Genomic DNA, 16,330 nt, shown 5'->3' on the forward strand with positions numbered 1-16,330 from the left:
AGACATTTCAAATGATACCAAACATTTATAAAACTAGATGACAATTGTTAACATTAAACCATATAGATTGTGTGTAAATCTCATGTGATTTTAGCATAAGAGAGAGAGGGTGGGGGAAGAGGGAGAGAGATGTATTCTGAGGTGAGACTTTTGTCTCAAATGGTGAGTTCAAGTGGTAATTTCCAGCAAGGTCCTGTCTTCAACCAGACTGTCCAGCATTTTCTAATTTCTCATTCTTACAGTTTGCCATATTAAACATTAAAAAAAAGTATGCACGTCTCGTTTCATTTTCTACTATAAACAGCTGTGTGCTTATGTTTTCACTCACGGACGTCTGACCTCCACGGCCTCCAACAGAGGAAATTAACTGGAAAAACGTGAAAGAGGGCGGAGCCTCCGCGCTGTTCACTCGCTTCAAAACTTTTGCATTTATTCTTGTGCACTGAATCAGTCACTAAACTGAACAGCCAATCAGAGCGATCTCTCTCACCGACGGCCCCGACACAGATTCATCATCAATCAGGTGAACTGCCGCCGACGTGAGCCCAACTAGAGCGACGTGGTTACATCATGTGACTGTTTTAATCCGACTGTGATACTAGTCCAGTGACAATCAGATTATTACGGTCCATGTGAATACAGCTACTGTATCTCTCCTCTTTCATTCACAGCCAAAAGTCTGGTGTATTATTTAGCGTTTTGTTTAGCTGTCAATCTGTGTATGTTAGCAAAGATGCGCGATTGGTAACTAGTTTAACCTCTGACATTAATTTGACTGTTTTTGATGGATTCAGCACTTTGGCCAACTAAAGTTGATTTTAAATATGCCTTATAAATAAAACTTGATTTGATTTGATTTTTTTATTTGACAGAAGCTGTTTTGTGAAATACAGTCAAGTGAAAGCAAATCTGCAAATGCATCATATTTTTGCCAGCAATGAAGATCTTTATTATTTGAACATCTTCGTAAGCTGTCTGTGAATGAATGATTCCACAGGACGATATATTCGATTTCATTTAACTTAATACATTTTACAACCAACAGATTATTACGCCACGATAGCACTACTACAAAGCCTGACATTACACGTTTTTTGGACATTTATACATTAAATAAGCCACCATTGTCCACAGTTTATGAAATGAACACCCGCCATCCCACGGTAATGTGTGTGCAGTAATGTGAATGCAAAACTGCTGAGTCACTTTATTTCCACATTGTCTAATAATCCAAATGTAGTTGTATAAGTTACTATTATACAAACCAAAGGACAGGCAATGATTTTTGGGCTACAGATGGCAGAAATAATGCTTGTCTCTTCTGTTTTTGTTGCAAAGATAGTAATTATGATAATAATAATTGTCATTTAAATAAAAATATCTAAATAATATCATGTTACTAGCTACTTGAGTAGTGTTTTCATTGGATGCTTTTTACTCTTAATCAAGTAAATATTAAGATTATTACTTTTACTTTTACTTTGAGTAAATATTTATATAAGTACTTGTACTTTTGCTTGAGTACAGTTTTTGGAAACTCTACCCACCTCTGGTTAATTGCCTTTAACAGATTACACCTTCAATAATGTTTACAATTGTTTTGTAACAGGTGTTTATATGCACTTTTGGACTGAGTTTTCGCTGCATTTCCACAGTTCTGACCAGCAGGGGTCACCAGTGTGTGGAGATCAAGCACTTCAAAACAGAGAGTAATTTTTTCGAAGCAATTGGTTAAATTGATTAAAAGTTTTGAAAAGCTTTGTTTCTCCCATCACTATAATAAACTAAATAAATGAGACAACTAACTGATCACTGCACTGCCTCATGATGCCTGTTTATAATAACAACAATAATAATAACAATGACAAGCTCAATTAAACACAGATTAGGCCTACTTTGGTTTATTGGAATTGCATTGGCTCCCTGAATTGGCTCCCTATTAAACATCGTATACATTTTAAAATATTGCTGATTACTTACAAAGCACTAAATGGTTTAGCTCCGCAATACTTAAGCGAGCTCTTAACGCATTATAGTCCTTCACGTCTATTGCGATCTCAAAATTCCGGCCAGTTGATAATATCTAGAATATCAAAATCGACTGCTGGCGGTAGATCCTTCTCCTGTTTAGCACCAAAACTTTGGAACAGTCTTCCTAACATTGTCTGGGAAGCAGACACACTCTGTCAGTTCAAAGTTAGATTAAAGACACATCTCTTTGACCTAGCATTCACATAACACATTATAGACTTTTATAATTCAATGTTAGGCTGCATAGATTAGGTCAGCCCGAACCGGGAACACATCCCATAAATCCTGACGACAACGCAGTCCTGAAGTGTCAGTTCACATGGATACGTGGAAGCAATAAATAATTCTGTATTATACATATTTAAGGCCAGACAAGTAATTTGTTGAGATCAATTTGTAAAGAAAGACTATACGCCTGCGCACATATATATTCAAACGTGCATACCTACAGACTGAACACTTAATACACGTAATTGCGTTTTCAAGCCACCAGACACTGTTTTGTGCTGATGGGTGTTAGGGTTTTCTGTTAGAACGGTGTCGTGTTAGCAGCCCCTAAGTTAATAACTAATGATCTTTACAATGGAAGTGAATCAATCAATCAACAATAACTTTATTCTAGAGCTGCTGTAAAGCCAAAACAATCTCTTTTACTTTAATTTCCTATTATCATTGTAAAGCTGCTTTTTGAAACAATCTATATTGTTAAAAGCGCTGTATAAATGAAGCTGGCTTGACTTAACTAGAATAAAAATACATATTTTCTGTGAATTGCTGTGGTGATAGTAAATTACATCAGCAGAATAACAACACTTATTCCTGCTATAGGACCAAAAGTGATAAATAGAAACAATTATTGTTATTACATTGACTGTCTTTGAGTCATATTTATTGTCATCACTTTCATTCTCGATATTGAGTGGCGCCATCTGGTGGGTTTTGAATAACAGCAGCTAAAACAGTATTACAGCACTATGCAACAGGTTACTTTAAGACTAAGGCCTTGTTTACTCTGCAGGTCTTGATGCCCAATTCTGATTTGTTACCTTTATCCGATTTGTTTGACCGTCCGTTTACACGTTCTTTCAACTGTGACCCAAATCCGATTCACGTGTTTACACTTGCCATACTAACTGAAACATTGCGCATGCTTAGAGGGTTAAATTCTCTTGCACAGATGGGAGGACGTGAAATATGCTTGATGCTAGCTCTGCGATATATGCAAAGTTCGCCAAACATCACCATTATTTTGAGGCGGAGGACGAAAAGTGCCATCATTGCACATATGCTTCAGTTACTGTGTGAGAGAGATCTCAGGACTGGTGGGAGCATATTGGCTTTAACGAGGAGCAGTGGGTCCGAGAATCAGTGAGGCCTGAAACCAATCTCGAAATACCCGAATGCATGTGTTTTTTTCCTGTTTACACTGTCATAGAACACATCGGATCTCTGTCACATATGAGCAAAAAATCGGAATTGGGTCACATTTCACTGACAGTGTAAACGAGGCCTAGGAGTCATGTGACATAATGTGTAAATGTTGTCACTTGATGTGCATGTGAAGGTGATAGATGATCTCAGTTATGTTTTAATACGGAGTCAGAGCTCACGTTTTCATTTATTGGATCGATTTAACAATATTAAACTGTATTTTAACATCCTCAAAGGAAAATGCTGTGAATTACTAAATTATACTCACTAATGACAGAAGCTCCTAAAACTGTGAAATAGTTCTTTAAAGATTGTGAGTAGAGAAATATGTCTGGAATCATAAAGTAACATACAAACAAACAAAAAGAACATCATTGATTTACACATTCACTCTTCATACAAACTTAAATTAATCTAATGGATCATCTTGTGCAATTCAATGAACGTCCTATCCACATCCTCATACAATCACCCCCATACAATCAGATGTTCAATAAACCACATTAACAACAGTTTCTCAGGCTCCAGCTGTGTGTGTTCTGTTGCGTTCAGGACTATTATGTTGAAGTTACTCAAGGACTTTTAGTTTGAAATTTCTCTCTTCCGTGTGTTTTCTTCCTGTTAATCTGTTCCTTTCTTACCCATTTCACTCACTGGTGTCTTGTTTATTCTGTGTGTAAATATAGTTTTAGTCCTGTAGTTTATCTGAGCACCTGTGTCACAGGGTGTTTTTTTAACCCAATTTGATATACAACTTTGAAAATAGATCCACGCTTCAACTTTCTCCCTCCAACCAAGCTCTGGCAGACTGTCTTTTTCCCCACAGGTGGAAATTTGAAAGAAAAGAAAAAGAAACACATTCTAAACTTTTGAACAGTTAAATATGATAATTGTGTTACTGTTTCTCTCCCTCTGTGTCAAACAGTTGCTCATCTTGTTTGTTTTTCTCCAGTAGATTAAAGTGTCTAAAATCTGATAATAGTATCAGGACAGGAAGAAGCTCTTCACCTACAAGCTAAACACTCATGCACTGAAAACACATTCTCACCTGCAAAATGTTTGTCCACCAACAGACAAAACCACATTTCTGTAGAAAACCGACCGCAGGAGTTTCAGTCTGACTCAGAAGATGAACTTCAGTGAAACTGCACTGTGAAGTGGCAGACGATTTTATCTATGTACTTTGGGGTTTTCCATTCCCTAAAAATGTAGAAAAAAATATACATCATTTTAAAATCACTAGTTAGGCTTTCTGGCATTTCCAGAAAAATCGGGACATTTCGTAAAATGCAAAAAAAAGTTAGGACAGATGCAAGTTTACTGTCACATCACCTTTCCTTGAGTAACAGAGATTCAAGTTGCATTTCTTGATGCATTAGCAGATCAGGGGTCAAAGGTCACACACATTCAACAGAGGTCTCATGCCTTGCACTACACGGACTGAGATTTCTCTGGATTCCCTAAATCTTTCCACAGTATTATGTATGGTAGATGGTGAAATACCAACAACAACAACAAAAAAATCCTGCATTGAGAAATGTGATTTTTTTAATTGTTTGAGAATTCTCTCATGATATTTGGCACAAAGTGGTGAACCATGACCCATCTTTTGCGGATGCTTCTTTTTATACTCAAATACGGTTACAGTACCCTCAACTACCAGTTCACCTACTTATTGTGGGCTGTCTCAAAACAGTTTAACTCGGATGTTCTATAATCTTTTCTCTTTCATTTTGCATCTCTCCTAACTTTATTTGAAGTGTGTGCAGCCATCAAAATGTGTCTATATTTACAAAATACACATAAGTTGGTCAGTGAAAACATTGGACTTCTTTTCTTTGTAAGAATTTCTTTGTAATTTGTACTTAATCGACTTTTCGTCAATTAAAGGTGAAGTAGAATTAACAAATCACAGACTCTTGACTTTTTTACAAAATGTCCCAACTTTTCTGGAAATGGGGTTGTACCATGAAATGTAGTTGATCCACAATTCACACAATATTCTTTTACTTTTATCCATTTAACACAGTCAGGCACTACACTGTCAGAAAAGATACAAAAATGCACAGAAGCTGTCACTGGGGCCGTACCTTTTCAAAAGGTACTAATATGTACCATGTCCGTAATATTTACCTGTACACTTTAAGCACTTATATGTACATTTACAATACTAATATGTGCCCTTAAAGGAATAGTTCACTTAAAAATCAGACAGTTTATGTACCCCATTGACTTCCATAGTATGGGAGAAAAAAAATAAAAGCTGTCTGGTTACCAGCATTTTTCAAAATATCTTATTTTGTCTTCAGCAGAAGAAAGAAATTCAGACAGGTTTGAAACAACTTGAGGTTGAGTAAATGATGACAGAATTTTAATTTTTAAGTGAACTGTTCCTTTAATGGGTTAATAAGGTACCTTTTGAAAGGGTACCACCCCAGTGACAGCTTTTGTACCCTTTTTTCCGAAGGTATCTTACAAAAAGCAAGTTCAATGACAAAAATTTGGAATATTTCACCCATTAAGAACAGTTAAAGTCTTAATATCAGCAAGATGAACTAGTATAGTATATTATGCAAATGCAGGGTTGTGAAACTAGGAGGGTCACACTGTGTCGTGGGAGGATTCACAGAATACATAACACTTCTGCTGTATGTTTAGCAGGTACTTTTATTAGATCGGACATTGAATAACTGAAGGAAATGTTTCACGTGTTTGTTTTCTGGTCTTGCTGGTGTAATTTGATCGGTGAGTTATAAATCATTTCCATGTCTTATTTTTGAGGTTTTTTTTCATCTGCTGTGTATCATGTGAATCTGATGAATCATGACTATTGTGAAATCTACTTACTTTAAATTCAGTGTCTGTTTAGAATTTTAAACTGAAATAAAATGTTAAAAGTCATAGAAAATAATGGTGAATGCAAATGTCTGTTTATGCTCTGGAGGCAAAAAAAAAAAAAAGCAAGAACATTGATTGAGTATAGCTTTCAAATTATTTTATTTTTTTTAATGGATTCACGGAAATATGCAGCACAATTAAACTTGTACTTTCAATCTGCAATGATTATCATGTATTTATTTTTAGTAAATTATGTAACTTTATACAAAGGTTTTCCTCTAAAACAAACTACAGATTAAGGATGTGTTGCACTATAAGAGTTCGTCTTAAATCATGTTTTAGCTAATTCTGTTGTGCCAAACTGTAAACTTTGAAGAAAGGAGATTTACATCACACATTGGTGTTCATTTACATTTAAGATTAACTTTGAACCTGTTTTTTAATTATATTAATTAATGAAGTCGCATGACAAAAGTTGTTGCTGTTTTTGTCTGCTTTGAGTTCATATCTGGAATAATGCATTTATGTTTTTAGCGTATTAAATAGCCTGGAATATTTATTACTTGTTAGGTCTTGTGCTTGTTTAAAATTGACATTTATAAAAGTAATAATAATAATAACAATAATTATTGCATAAGAAAAGTAACAATAAGCTATCATCTCTCCTATTTTCAGAAAAGATGCTTCCATATTACTCCATTCATTGCTACTTTAAATATATTTTCAGGCAATTCGTAATCGCTTCTGCAATGTTTTCTCTGTCTGCTTGATCTCGGTCTCTCTGTTACAGTAGCAGTTTATAAATACAGTTGACAGTTGACATTTTACACTTGCAGTGATATACAGCTATAAGATATACATTTAATTGAATCCTTATTTGTGCAAAAGTTAAGTGATCCAACCAGTCCTAAGTGCTTGTCTGTCCATTTTTGTTTTTGCTGCTTTTCTGAATGTTTTTAACTTTACATTTTAAATGATAAAATCTACAGGTGATTTCAGGCTTTGTCATCAGAAACATCAGTCAGCATAACATCTGTTTGTTCATCATCAGGTGTGTTTGGTGATTCAGTGTCAGTGATGGAGGGAGATTCTGTTACTCTAAACACTGATGTTACTGAAATACATGAAGATGATGATATACTGTGGACATTTGGAGATGAAAACTCTCTGATAGCTAAAATCAGCAAAGAGAAGCAAATCTTCTCCACATATGATGTTCCTGATGGGAGATTCAGAGACAGACTGAAGCTGGACGATCAAACTGGATCTCTGACCATCACAAACACCACAACTGAACATACTGGAGTTTATCTACTAGAGATAAATGGAGCGAAACTAACATTAAAATCATTCAGTGTTTCTGTCTATGGTGAGTCGAGATCATTTGTCTAAATGTTCAGATATTCTTTTTTTATTTTACTGAAACTATTAACATTGTAAAATATTTTAAATTTCACTGTGTGAGATGACAAACACACGTAGTATTAAACATTCACGCATTAAACAAAGCATTTTTTATAAAGTTTATCCATATTCCTTTTTATGCTCTAATGATTTCCAGCTCTTTTTTTCTCTTTATTCTCTTATATTTTCCAGCTCGTCTGCCTGTTCCTATCATCAGCAGAGACTGTTCATCATCATCATCATCATCATCATCATCAAATTGTTCATTGGTGTGTTCATCAGTGTTGAATGTGTGTGATGCGACTCTCTCCTGGTACAAAGGAATCAGTGTATTGTCCAGCATCAGTGTGTGTGATCTCAGCATCAGTCTCTCTCTACCTCTGGAGGTGGAATATCAGGATAAAAACACCTACAGCTGTGTGCTGAACAATCCCATCAGCAACCAGACCACACATCTGGACATCAACACACTCTGTCACACATGTGCAGGTACAACAGCACTAATGATATATGTGTGTATTTACTGACCTGATCTCTGTCTTCTGTTGGAGATCAGACTGATGCGTTCACTTCTTTCTTTATCATTACAGCACCGGACACACTCTCTCCTTCAGTTCCTCCAGTCTCAGTGTCTCTGATATTGTTGATCTCTGCTGGATCTCTGATGATTGTTGCAGGATTCGGGATCTTCTGGATCTGCAAGAAGCACAGAAAAACTGACTCGAAAGGCAAGTGTTTCCTGCTGCTTTTAACAAGTGTTATAACAAATAACAATAATAACTAGAAAAAAAGTTTGTTGAGACAAACTTAAAGTTGGCTTGAGAAAGCCGGACCACTGAGTTTGAAAAAGTTTAAAGTAGTTTGAAGTTTAAAGTACTTTGAAGTTTAAAGTTGTTTAAAGTTTGACAGATTAGTTAGAAAGAAAGAATAGTTAGAAAGAAAGAAAAAGATTAGTTAGAAAGAAAAAGAAAGATTAGTTAGAAAGATAGATAGATTGATAGATTAGTTTCAATGAAAGAACTATTAGTTAGAAAGAAAGAAAGAAAGAAAGAAAGAAAGAAAGAAAGAAAGAAAGAAAGAAAGATTAGTTAGAAAGAAAGGAAGATTAGTTAGAAAGAAAGAAAGAAAGAAAGAATAGTTAAAAAAGAAAGAAAGATTACTTAGAAAGAAAGAAAAAGAAAGAAAAGTAAGAAAAATGTGTTAGAAAGAAAGACAGATTAGTTAAAAAAAAGATAGATTAGTTATAAAGAAAGAAAGAAAGAAAGAAAGAAAGAAAGAAAGAAAGAAAGAAAAGTAAGAAAGAAAGAAAGAAAGAAAAGTAAGAAAAATGTGTTAGAAAGAAAGACAGATGGATTAGTTAAAAAAAGATAGATTAGTTATAAAGAAAGAAAGATTAGTTAGAATGAAAGAAAGGTCAGAAAGAAAGATTAGTTATAAAGAAAGATAGATAGAAAGATTAGTTAGATAGAAAGAAAGATTAGTTAGAAAGAAAGATAGATTAGACAGACAGACAGACAGACAGACAGACAGACAGACAGACAGACAGACAGACAGATAGATAGATAGATAGATAGATAGATAGATAGATAGATAGATAGATAGATAGATAGATAGATAGATAGATAGATAGATAGATAGATAGATAGATAGATAGATAGATAGATAGAGTTATTAGTACATAGAATGGTAGTTTAATTGAGTCCAGGCTTCAGAGAGTTTAGATTTGAGTTTTTGTGTTGTGCACTACTGGGCCACCGTAGCCTTGGCTCAATTTGAGCATTCTGCAATGAAAGACAATGGGATTTTCCTGAGTTTTAGTTGAAATTTTTAGGAAAACTGTAAGTCTGAAAAGATATAGCAACTCGAGTCAGAACAGTCTGAAGGTCTGAGCCAAGTTTGGTGGATGTAACTTGAAAAGTCTAGGAGGAGTAGCAATTGAAAATTTAGTCTAAAGAGAATAATAATAAGCTTGAGTACAATATCAGTAAGTTGGCTTTTTCAAGACAACTTAATGATTATTATTATAGTAGACTTTTAAAAAAACGTTGTCAGCCCTAAAAAACACCTTGTACAAAAAAAAAGAATAAATAAGTATTAACTTTTGTTCAAACAGTTCAGATTCGTGAAGATGAGAAAACTTCTGTTGTTATGTTACTTCATCCATCGTTCTATGAAAGAAACACACAAACATCGGTAAGATCATTTATCATTAGTTTCTGTTGTGTGTGTTTGTATCATTTCAGCAGTGAGTCAGATGGAGATCAGTGTGTGATTGTGTTTCTATAATCAGCATCACATATCAAATATTTTCTTTCTTTAATTTTTTTCCAAAAGAAGCTAAATATAAATCCTAAATATATTTTTGATATTTGAGTAAAAGTGATAGTTGATTTATTGTCTTATGGCTTTGATGTAACAGAGTTAAATTAAAGGAGTCAGATTATGTTACTTTCATATTGTGATTGATCACATTATATATTATATTTTTAGCAAATAATTGGTCATTTGTACTGGAATACATTTTTAAAGCAACTGAGAAACACTAAAATATATTTTAATATTAAAATAAATAAATAAAATGTTCTAAAAGTGCTGCAGACAGCAGGGAAATGTGAATAAAATACAACTACCCAGCTAACACAGTACGTTGTGATGACGTCGTCAGTTAGTCGTCATTTGGTCAGCGTGACATTACTTTATGACAACGTTGTGAGGACGTCGTGGTAAAGTTCCATTTTTTTAGAATCTTGACTAACGTTCCAGAAACGTTGTGGGCACGTCCTCAAAAGACGTCGCTAGTTTATCCCATGGAGAACGTTGTAGAGACGTGGTCCACTGGTCACCAGATAACTTAATAAAATCTTTGATGAATTAAGTAAATGTTCCATATAATATCCAAATGGCATATTATCACTAGGATAATATTTGTAATGCATTTATTTATATAATTGAAATGATCTGGAAAGTTATCTGGTGACCAGTGGACCACGTCTTTACAACGTTCTCCATGGGATAAACTAGCGACGTGAGGACGTGCTTTTGAGGACGTGCCCACAACGTTTCTGGAACGTTAGTCAAGATTCTAAAAAAATGGAACTTTACCACGACGTCCTCACAACCTTGTCATAAATATAAACGTTTGTATATAATTATTATTATTATTATTATTATTTGTATTATTATTAAGGAGGTTGGGTGTTCGTAAAAACAACAATTAAAAAAATCTTCAAACTGAACTTCAAACTTGAAGAACTTAAAAATGAGTTTTAAATTCATGAGATTTGTATTTATGTAATGTGTTAATTCTACATGTTTATTTATGTAAATGCTGCGTGACTGACGTGTTTTATGAGCGTGCGGGCTGAACATTTGAGTAGCTTTCAAACCCTGGAGCGGCGCAGAGTTGCCATGGAAACGGCGCCGCAACAAAACGGATATCAGCAAAGCTCCCTCTCTTGCTGTTGTTTTCACTGCTTTCAGGTGAGTTTAGTCTCTAAAATCACACACATAATATACACAACTGTTCCTGACACTTTTCTTACGTGTTATTACATCTGTTGAATATTTAGGCTACTTTGTAGAAATGGTTAGTGTCTTCGAAAAAGTCCGTTAGCATCTCAACCGTTTTCAGAAGAGAGGCTAACCTAAAGCTCTTATTTACAAAAGTTTGGGCTTATAATCACATCTTTGTGTAGATAAGAGGTTATGATGTGCAGTTGAATATGTGATTGGAAGTTGACTAATTTATTTAACAAACTGATATAAGGGACATTCTACCAGAAACGTACATTTCCACTTTAAAAAATCTTGGGGGAAAAAATATATTTTTCTTAAATGTGACCCTGGACCACAAAACCAGTCTTATGGGTAATTTTTTTTAAATTGAGATTTATACATCATCTGAAAGCTGAATACATAATCTTTCCATTGATGTATGGTTTGTTGGGATAGGACAATATTTGGCCGAGATACAACTATTTGAAAATCTGGAATCTGAGGATACAGAAAAATCGAAATATTGAGAAAATCGCCTTTAAAGTTGTCCATTTCTATTGGCGATAGTGCTGCATCCATTCACAAAAATAAATGTTTTACATATTTAAGGTGGGAAATTTACAAAATATCTTCATGGAACATGATCTTTACTTAATATCCTAATGATTTTTGGCATAAAAGAAAAATCTATAATTTTGACCCATACAATCTTTTGTTGGCTATTGCCACAAATATACCCGTGCAACATAAGACTGGTTTTGTGATCCAGGGTCACAAATCTGAACGTTGAGACATATGGAGGACATGTTAAACTATGAGAAACACATATCATCCCATCTCAGCATGTTTTTATGATTAAATAAAATACATTTTTATACGCATTTCACCCCTAAAATGTCAGGCCCTGTCACAGACAAATTTGTATATGTTAGAATGGTTTCCTAATGAATTTCTTTGATACAGATAGCATTTTCTTATTGATCACATGTCCCTGATTGTATCTAACATGGTTTTATAATTCCTTTAAGAAATATAAGTAACTTTTCGGTCAACTGTAGTACACAAAATCACAGAATACCCGCAGGCACTCATATAGTTGTAAAATAACTACCTTTACATAGGAGATTTTTATAAAAACATAGTAGTGGATATATACCCCCACCTTCATCTACACAGTTAAAGAGATTAATTAATTAATATTTCCTCAAATAGTACACTTTTATCATAATTTCCTGTGTGACAGGACTGACCATGGCGTGACAGGACTGACGGTACTGTGACAGGACTGACTTTATGGATTTTGATGATGCAGAAAAAGTTATGTTTTGTGTTCTTTATTTAAGTTTTGATTGGCATTTCTTTTTAAAATTATTATTATAATTTTAATGTTAAAGTAATATTAGACTATGGTAAAATTCAGCCAAGGACATACATAATATTGCCAAAAGTATTGGGACAGCCCTCCAAATAATTGAATTTAGGTGTTTAAATCACTTCCATGGCCACAGTTGTATAAAAATCAAGCACCTTGGCCTTCATTTTACTATTGCATGCGTTAAATACATAACATATGCAATAAATGTAATAAAAAAGAACAATAACATTAATTTGTAAGGCCGTGTCACACAGGAATGTGACAGGGCCTGATGTGACAGGGCCTGACGGTTGGCCATTGTAAACTGCCATTACTCAGCCTGCTAGCATGCTAGCATAAAAACTGTTAACATGCAAGCAAGGAATTTCAATAACCTTTTTAGACATGTTTTGGATTTAAAACATTTTCATTATTTTCTGGAATGTTTAACCGTGACAGGGCCTGACCCTTTAGCTCGTCTTCCTAAAAAAAACATACAAAAACAAGCTTAAAATCATACAATTCAATGAAACAATTCAGCCTTAATCAATGTAAGCTTCACCTGGGTCAAATGATGTCACTTCCTCTGAGTGATACCCTTAAAGGTGTATTTCACACATTTTATGTAGAGTTTTATGTAAACGTGACAGGACTGACCAAAACATGGGGACAGTTGTAAAATAGAATTTATTTGTAGAATTTATATATAATTTTATGTTTTTGATCAGTTGATGTGAATGATAACAGCTTAAACTTGTTATTGATGAGTTTTTTTTTTTTTAAATAACAGTTTGTAGCATAACAAAACTATGAAAGCTGTAGCTCCAATTTGGCTGAGGACAAGGACATGGACAGGATTTGTAATTTTCAAAAGTGTTTTTAATAAAGAAAAAAATATCTGAGAACCTAATGAATGACATATTCCTTTACAGAACAACTCACAGAAATCAACTATGAGCCAGTTTTAGAAATTTTTGGATGAAATACTTTTTTATTCACTGTAACAATTCAAGGACAGATAATGTACGTTTCTGGTAGAATGTCCCATAACATAAATGTAGCAGCTATGTGCTGTTAATCGATGACGTCACTTACACTGAGCTAAATTGTCTGAAACTAGTTTAGATGCGTTTTGATCTTTCACGGTAAAGAAATATTGATACATGTTATGTTATTTTAGCAGCGACAAAATAACCCCTCTACAACAGAGGGGAAGCTCTACGATTTCAACATTTCTTAAGGAAGTTGCTGACAGAGAAGTGGGAAATTCAGGGAGAACTGAGGAAGCTTATCCATTTTCCCCCACCATATTTTTACCTATATTACTGACTCATTTATTTGATTAAAAATACAGCAAAACAATAATATTGTGAAATAATATTAACATTTAAAATAACATATGTGAATATATTGTAAATTGCAATGTTTTCCTGTGATCAAAGCTGAATTTTCAGCATCATTACTCCAGTCTTCAGTGTCACATGATCCTTCACAAATCATTCTAATATGATGATTTGATGCTCAATGAATTTTTCTGATTATTATCTAATATGTTGAAAACAGTTATGCTGCTTCATGTTTTTGTGTACACAATTCAAATGTTAGGGCCGGGGTCAGTAAGATTTTGGAAAACAATAATAGCAAGAATGGATTAAATTGATCAAAAGTGACAGTAAAGAATTTTATAATGTTATAAGATTTAACTTTCAAACTTTTCTTTGAACTTTATATTGATCAAAGAATCCTGAAAAGGGCATCATGGTTTACACAAAAATCTTAAGCAGCTCAACTGTTTTCAACACTGATAATAATCATAAATGTTTCTTGAGCATCAAACCATCATATTAGAATGATTTCTGAAGGATCATGTGACACTGAAGACTGGAGTAATGATGCTGAAAATTCAGCTTTGATCACAGGAATAAATTACATTTTAAAATACATTAAAATAGAAAACAGCTATTTTACATTTTAATGATAGTCACAATATTACTGTTTTTACTGTATTTTCGAAAACTCCATTATATTAGCAACATTAATAAAGTACTCCTCTGTTTTAGCTGCCTAAGAAGGACGATGAGGTGACAGTGCAGCTCGGGATAAGGAAGAGGAGGAGGAGGAGGAATACGTAAGTTAGACAATTTTCTTATTCCTTTCTAACAAAAAACTATAAACCTGACTACAATAGTATGGTACATTTTATTTTTATTTTCCAGCAATATATAGAGAGAGACCATCCTCCTCTCTTTGCCTCAGAAGACCCTGCCCTCCACTGGTGGGGTAAGAAAGAAACTCATCCTCTTCTCCCACAGCTCTCCATCATCTCCTTCTGCCTCCTCAACACTGTCTGAAAGAGTGGTTTCCACAGCTGGGACACAGTCATCATGCTCATTTTCTTGAACAAAAAACTCTTTATGTATATTTTGGTGGGCGAAATAATACAGGAGAAATGCTAGAAATCTATATTGTTCCTTTTACATATCTTTACTCTTTATGAGCAATATTTGTATTTTATTTGTTAGCTTCAGAGAAGCTCAAGGACTATAGATCTTAGGTAATTGTCACATTGTTCAGGTTTAGCTACTGGTAGTGAAGCAATGAAGCACATCACCACCAGACATTTGTAGCAGGAGCCTCATAGGACACTACAGGAAACAACTGAACCTATTTCTGCTAATAAAATTAATAATAAAGAAAATGCTGAATCTTTTCATTTCTTTTTTTTAAGGTCTTTATTGTTTATCCGCCAAATTATAGAGAGTATATCAATAAGAATATCAAACACTTTTTTTTTCAGTAAAAAGAATAAAACATTTTAATAGTTGGTTACATTATTCATTGATTATGTTTTTTGATTAATTAATTGATGTTACATTTCTGTACTCATTACTTGTTAACATGGTTAAAAAATCGTTAATGTTCAAAATGTATTGGTTTAGTTTGTACAAAGAAACACTGAATAAATGCTGATTAATAAATTATTGCAGTGTGGTTTTGGGCCATTTTCTATTTAGAATTTAATACAAGTTTGTATTGGTTTCCATTACATATCTGTATTGATCCCTAAACGTATTAACAGAAAACAATACACAATTCCCTATAAGGTTTTACAGCAGAGAATGAAATGTTTGAGTTTATCAGTTCTATGTGGATTTCAATGTTATGGATCAAGCACATCTTCATTCCCAGGACTAAAGGTGAGAAGTATATTAAAAATAAATGCGGACGTGGTATTTTGGTCGTTAGGAAGTACCTGCCACGTTCCAGCGACGTACCACTATAACGTCGCCACGACGAATACAGGAATCACAAAGTTACTTTGCTGGAACGTTATGTGGAACGTCGCAATGACTAATATGGTCCTTTGATGTTACATCCTCGCAACGTGCCAGTTTGGTTATTAAGACGTACTCATCACGTTCTTGCGACGTACCACTATAACGTCGCCACGACGATTATGGGAATCACAAAGTTACGTCACTGGAACGTTATGTGGCACGTCGCTACGACGAATATGGTCCGGTCCGGTTACGTCTTCACAACGTAACTGTGTTAGCTGGGTAACCATTTAGTTGTGCAAAAGAAAGAACAATAAACAAACACATTAACTTTTAAAGGGAGGAAGAAACTCAAACTCTTCTGTATTCAGACACAAATTTATTTATAAAAACTATTATATATATATATATATATATATATATATATATATATATATATATATATATATTAGGGGTGTAACGATACGCGTATTCGTATCGAACCGTTCGGTACGGTTTT

The 16,330-nt window shown here is 34.1% G+C and overlaps 1 protein-coding gene and 2 long non-coding RNA genes across 5 annotated transcripts in view; 2 read left to right on the top strand and 1 right to left on the bottom strand.

Annotated features, from left to right (window-relative positions):
- LOC309476065 (uncharacterized protein) overlaps positions 1–16,330 on the bottom strand; it is a 120,525-nt gene that overhangs the window by 36,340 nt on the left and 67,855 nt on the right. The gene's annotated exons all lie outside the window — the stretch shown is intronic.
- Positions 1–16,330, top strand: part of LOC309476378 — an 83,697-nt gene that overhangs the window by 7,077 nt on the left and 60,290 nt on the right. The gene's annotated exons all lie outside the window — the stretch shown is intronic.
- Positions 10,747–16,111, top strand: LOC309476348. The gene is made up of 3 exons (XR_014198035.1): positions 10,747–11,184; positions 14,614–14,681; positions 14,770–16,111. It is a non-coding gene; the product is annotated as an uncharacterized lncRNA (long non-coding RNA).

The sequence above is a fragment of the Leuciscus leuciscus genome (assembly GCF_965113295.1).
Source record: "Leuciscus leuciscus genome assembly, chromosome: 15".
Lineage (NCBI taxonomy): Eukaryota > Metazoa > Chordata > Actinopteri > Cypriniformes > Leuciscidae > Leuciscus > Leuciscus leuciscus.